Raw genomic sequence first — 6,081 nt, 5'->3', positions numbered from 1 at the left:
AAAGTCTCTTACTTTCTCGGTGTTCCGGGCACCGACTTTGCGCTTCAGAAGGATGTTGCCTCGATCTTACAGCATGACTCCTTCTGGTCCTATCACCTCCGCGCTGTATTCCTGTTTCTCACTCCTTCACAATACCCCTCGCTTCTTGTCCTTTCCTAGGAGACTGCCACTGAAAGCACAGGCACGGCTCCGTAACGTTCTTTCTTGTTCACTAGGGCTCTGCCAGCATCCCACCTCTGACAGGTCCTCTCTCGAGCTCTTCCCAGCTCCTTTTTCTCTAACTTCCTGTCCAACCCCCAGTTTTACCCAAGTGTGAGGAGTGGTCTAATAGATAGAACCACCCCCCCTGGTGGCCGGAGTGTGAAGTGTATTGTGGGTGTGTGTTACCTGGTCAGCTGAACTCCTTTAGTGCAATCAGATGTACCATCACTCCCCTTAGTGGCAGAGCAACAGTACTGCAACGACCAGGACTCTGGGGCGCTGCACTCCCCCCCGGTTAAATCCAGTACTCCCGGACTGGGAAAAGAAAAACAACATTACATGTCAGCAGGAAACACACAAAACTTTGAAACACTATAAACAAGTAAATGCTATGAACCAGTAACTATTTAACAATGCTTCCCTTTATGGGAGGTGAGGACACTTGAACGTTACGCAAAGCTTGGGTCATGCACAGTTTATGACTCCCAGTCCAGTGGTTGAAACAGCAGGGACCCCGGGTAAACAAAGAGGTCCCCTTTTGGAAGTTTTTGGAGGAATTCACTGTCCATCACTCCGTTGTCCATTTTTTAAACCTGTAACAAAAGATATGCACACAAACATTTTCAACTGAATAGCAGCCCTCATAAATACCTCCAAGTTTTGTAGCGGAGTGGAGTTTGATTCTTGGTGCTGCGTGTCGATCTCCGCAGTGCAGGGGTTGCTATTGGCCTAACAGGGCCCGCTATGCTGGCTACCGCTGGTGTAGTGCACTGTCTTCTAGCTACGCTTCTAGTGAATCTGGGTAGCACTGGCATGCTGGAGCTCTCAGGGCTGCTGCTACCAACAGTGGGTACGGCAAATTCGCCGCTAGCAGAGGGAGGACTTGCTGGGTCAACGGTTGGCATGGCATCTTCAGGCGGGATCTGCTGAGATTGCGGGCCTGGATGATCTAGTACCACCGTTAGTTCTGGTGGGTTCGGTTGACGGAACGTTAGGACAGGTACCACGATGGCCTGATTTATCTGAGTCCAGGACTGGGGAAAATTGCCAAGAACAGTGTGTATCATCTTCTCTTCTACCGGTGGGGAGGTTCCTGGACTTGTTTCCCTCTCTCTCAACTTATCGGGGCATACTTTAAGGTGATCTCTGGATATTGCCGTTGAGGTTTCTCCTCCATCTTTGCTGATGAGACAGACCTTCGTGTTGTCGAAATTGGATGGCAGGATGGTATACGGTTCCGCTTCCCATTGGTCGTCGAGTTTGTGTAGCCTCCTCTTTCGTTTGAGTACTTGCTCACCGGGTGACAAGGGAATCGCAGGAGCATGCTGGTTGTAGTCTCTTTCTTGTTTTTGTCTAGCCTGGGCGAGACTTCTTTCCACGCATTCCTGTACTTTGCGGTACCTTCACTGCCTTTCTGCATCCCAATCTGCATCCGGCGAGGTATCTTCGGGGATATGTCCAGATCAACGGGTAACTGGCTAGACCTTCCTCGCATCAGGTACACTGGAGTGCAGTTGGTGGAATTTACTGGGATGTGATTGTATATGTCCACCAAGTCAGGCAACTTTGTTGGCCACAGGTTCCGTTCCTCTACGGGCAAGGTCTTCAGTAAGTCGATCACCACTTGGTTCATCTTTTCACACATCCTGTTGGTTTGGGGATGGTACGGTGTGGTTCTGATCTTCTTACACCCATACAGATGGCAGAACTCTTGGAACACCTCTGCGTCGAATGCTGGTCCCTGATCGGTCAGTACCTTCTCCGGGTACCCATGGGGCCTACAAAAGTACTGCTGGAAGGCCTTGGCGGCCGTCCTGGCCGTTAGATCCTTGACAGGTACAACCACCAAAAATCTGGAGTAGTGATCTACGATGGTAAGAGCGTAGATATAGCCTGACCGGCTAGGCGTCAACTTCACATGATCCAGCGTGACCAGTTCGAGCGGCCATTTGGTGATGATGGGCTGCAAGGGGGCCCGTTGGCTGTCACGGTCCTTCCTGCGTAGGCTACATGGACCGCACTCCCGACACCACTTCTCAATAGCCCTCTTCATGCCAATCCAATAGAACCTCCCTCGGAGTAGCCTCTCCAGCTTCCTCCATCCGAAGTGTCCGGCTCCATCATGGTAGGCTCCCAGAACCATGGGCGCATCTCGCCTTGGCACCACTATCTGCCGTACCAATTCATGAGTACGTGGGTCGATGCTCCTCCGGCACAGCTTACCATCGTGAATAAACAGTTTGCTTCTCCCCTTCCACAGCTGTCGTGCCTCCTGTGGATCATCTGGGCCGGGATGCAACCCTGCCTGCGTCAAGAGCTCTTTCACCCGACGGACCGCGGGGTCACCATCCTGGGTCTCCGCCCATCCGTGATGAGGCAGGGGATTCAGCGTGGCATCCTGTTGGTTCTTGTGCCTGTTCTTCACATGATGAGAGTACCGAGCGGCTTTGGGGCGATGGAATGCGGGCAGCTCTAACTCTTCAAGTGCCTCCGGGTCCTCCCCTGTTTCTGGCAAATTGGGCATCTGGGACAAGGCATCGGCATTCGCATTCTTGCGTCCTGCCCAGTACTTGATGGTGAAGTCGTAGTTTGACAGCCGGGCCATCCACCGCTGTTCCAAGGCCCCGAGTTTGGCTGTATCCAAGTGCGTCAGCGGATTGTTATCCGTGAAGACGGTGAATTTCGCCGAGGCCAGGTAGTGTTTGAACCTCTCTGTCACTGCCCAGACGATGGCAAGGAACTCCAGTTTAAAGGAACTGTAGTTGTCAGGGTTCCTTTCTGTGGGATGAAGCTTCCTACTGGTGTAAGCGATCACCCTCTTCTTGCCTTTCTGGACCTGGGACAGCACGGCCCCCAATCCTACATTGCTGGCATCCATATACAGCACAAACGGTTGGTCGTATTCGGGGTAGGCAAGTACCTCTTCTCCCGTCAGTGCCGACTTCAAGCAAGTGAAGGATCCTTCCAGCCCCTCGTTCCAATCAAATGGGGCATTCTTCCCCTTGGTCTTCTTTGACTGGCCCACCAACAGGTCTTGCAAGGGCGCGGCCTTCTTGGTGAAGTCCTTAATGAACCTTCGGTAATAGCCTACCAGCCCGAGGAACTGCCGGACTTCGTGGAGGTTGCTGGGCTTCGGCCAGTCCTGGATCATCGTGACCTTGTCGGGGTCTGGGGCCACTCCTTCAGCACTCACCACATGGCCCAGGTACTGCACTTTGGTTTTCAGCAGATGGCATTTGGATGGTTTCACCTTTAAGCCAAAGTTGGACAGGGCTTCAAACACCTCAGCCAGGTGCTTCAGATGGTCTTCGTAGGTCTTAGAGAAGACAATGACATCATCCAAATACAGCAGTATGGTTTCAAAGTTCTTGTGCCCCAGACAGCACTCCATCATCCTCTGGAATGTCCCCGGGGCATTGCACAATCCGAAGGGCATGTAGTTGAATTCGCAGAGACCCATCGGTGTCGTGAAGGCCGTCTTCTCTTTGTCCGCCTCCGCCACGGGAACCTGCCAGTACCCACTGGTGAGATCTACGGTAGAGAAATAGTTAGCAGATTTTAAGGCAGCCAGAGACTCCTCTATCCTGGGCAGTGGGTATGCATCCTTATGTGTAATGCGATTCAATTGCCTGTAATCAACACACATCCTCATTGTGCCATCTTTCTTTTTAACAAGGACTAAGGGAGCTGCACAGGGGCTACAACTGTCTCTCACCACCCCAGCCTCCTTCATTTCTCATAACATGTCCTTGGCACACTGGTAATGAGCTGGGGGTACAGGGCGGTATCTCTCTTTTATGGGTCGATGATCTCCTGTGGGGATATGATGTTGGATCCCTTTCACCTGTCCAAAATCTAAGGGGTGTTTGCTAAATACCCGCTCGTACTCGTGGACCACCCTGTAGGCCCCCTGTTTCTGGTGGGATGGGGTAGAGTCAGTGCCCACATGCAATTCCCGACACCAATCTTTCGAGTGCCCTGCAGAACCGTTGTCCTCCGCCAGGTTAGACGGGGCCAAGGGTCCAGGTGTCTGTATCACACTATTATTGACAGTGAACAGTTTGGCGAGCGTGGCATACTTGGTGAGATTGACCTCTTCCTCCCCACAATTAAGGACACGTACTGGCACCCTCCCCTGGCGGACGTCGACTGTTGTGAATTTGCTTTTTGCTCCCTCTAGTGGTTACTAGTTTTTTGACTCTGGTTTTTCTGTCATTCCTTTTATCCGCACCTGGGTCGTTAGTTAGGGGTGTTGCTATATAAGCTCCCTGGACCTTCAGTTCTATGCCTGGCAACGTAGTTATCAGAGCTAGTCTGCTGTGCTCTTGTCTACTGATCCTGGTTCCAGTTATATCAGCTAAGTCTGCCTTTTGCTTTTTGCTATTTGTTTTGGTTTTGTATTTTTGTCCAGCTTGTTCCAAATCTATATCCTGACCTTTGCTGGAAGCTCTAGGGGGGCTGGTGTTCTCCCCCCGGACCGTTAGACGGTTCGGGGGTTCTTGAATTTCCAGTGTGGATTTTGATAGGGTTTTTGTTGACCATATAAGTTACCTTTCTTTATTCTGCTATCAGTAAGCGGGCCTCTCTGTGCTAAACCTGGTTCATTTCTGTGTTTGTCATTTCCTCTTACCTCACCGTCATTATTTGTGGGGGGCTTCTATCCAGCTTTGGGGTCCCCTTCTCTGGAGGCAAGAAAGGTCTTTTGTTTTCCTCTACTAGGGGTAGCTAGATTCTCCGGCTGGCGCGTGTCATCTAGAATCAACGTAGGAATGATCCCCGGCTACTTCTAGTGTTGGCGTTAGGAGTAGATATATGGTCAACCCAGTTACCACTGCCCTATGAGCTGGATTTTTGTATTCTGCAGACTTCCACGTTCCTCTGAGACCCTCGCCATTGGGGTCATAACAGTTTGCCAGGCCAGTATTAAATGTTTAATGCATTGCAGAAGAGGGATTATAAGAAAGAAGATTCTGAGTTTTTTTTTTTTTTTCTTCTTCCCCTTTACCTCAGAGTGGCTATGCTTGCTGCAGACATGAATGTGTCCAGACCTTGATTACAAGTGTGGACCAGCTGGCTACTCGTGTGCAGGGCATACAAGACTATGTTATCAGAAATCCTAGGTCAGAACCTAAAATACCGATTCCTGAACTGTTTTCCGGAGACAGGTTTAAGTTTAGGAATTTCGTGAATAATTGTAAATTGTTTCTGTCCCTGAGACCCTGTTCATCTGGAGATTCTGCTCAGCAAGTAAAAATTGTTATTTCGTTCTTACGGGGCGACCCTCAGGATTGGGCTTTTTCGCTGGCGCCAGGAGATCCGGCATTGGCTGATCTTGATGCGTTTTTTCTGGCGCTCGGTTTACTTTATGAGGAACCCAATCTTGAGATTCAGGCAGAAAAGGCCTTGCTGGCTATGTCTCAGGGGCAGGACGAGGCTGAAGTGTATTGCCAAAAATTTCGGAAATGGTCCGTGCTGACACATTGGAACGAGTGTGCACTGGCCGCTAATTTTAGAAATGGCCTTTCTGAAGCCATTAAGAATGTTATGGTGGGTTTTCCCATTCCCACAGGTCTGAATGATACTATGGCACTGGCTATTCAAATTGACCGGCGGTTGCGGGAGCGCAAAACCGCAAATTCCCTCATGGTGTTGTCTGAACAGACACCTAATTCGGTGCAATGTGATAGAAAAACCGCAAATTCCCTCATGGTGTTGTCTGAACAGACACCTGATTTAATGCAATGTGATAGAATCCTGACTAGAAATGAGCGGAAAATTCATAGACGCCGGAATGGCTTGTGCTACTACTGTGGTGATTCTACACATGTTATCTCAGCATGCTCTAAACGTATAGCTAAGGTTGTTAGTCCTGTCACCGTT

This window comes from Ranitomeya variabilis, chromosome 1, assembly GCF_051348905.1.
Source record: "Ranitomeya variabilis isolate aRanVar5 chromosome 1, aRanVar5.hap1, whole genome shotgun sequence".
NCBI lineage: Eukaryota > Metazoa > Chordata > Amphibia > Anura > Dendrobatidae > Ranitomeya > Ranitomeya variabilis.
Note: the sequence above shows the minus strand (reverse complement) of the source record.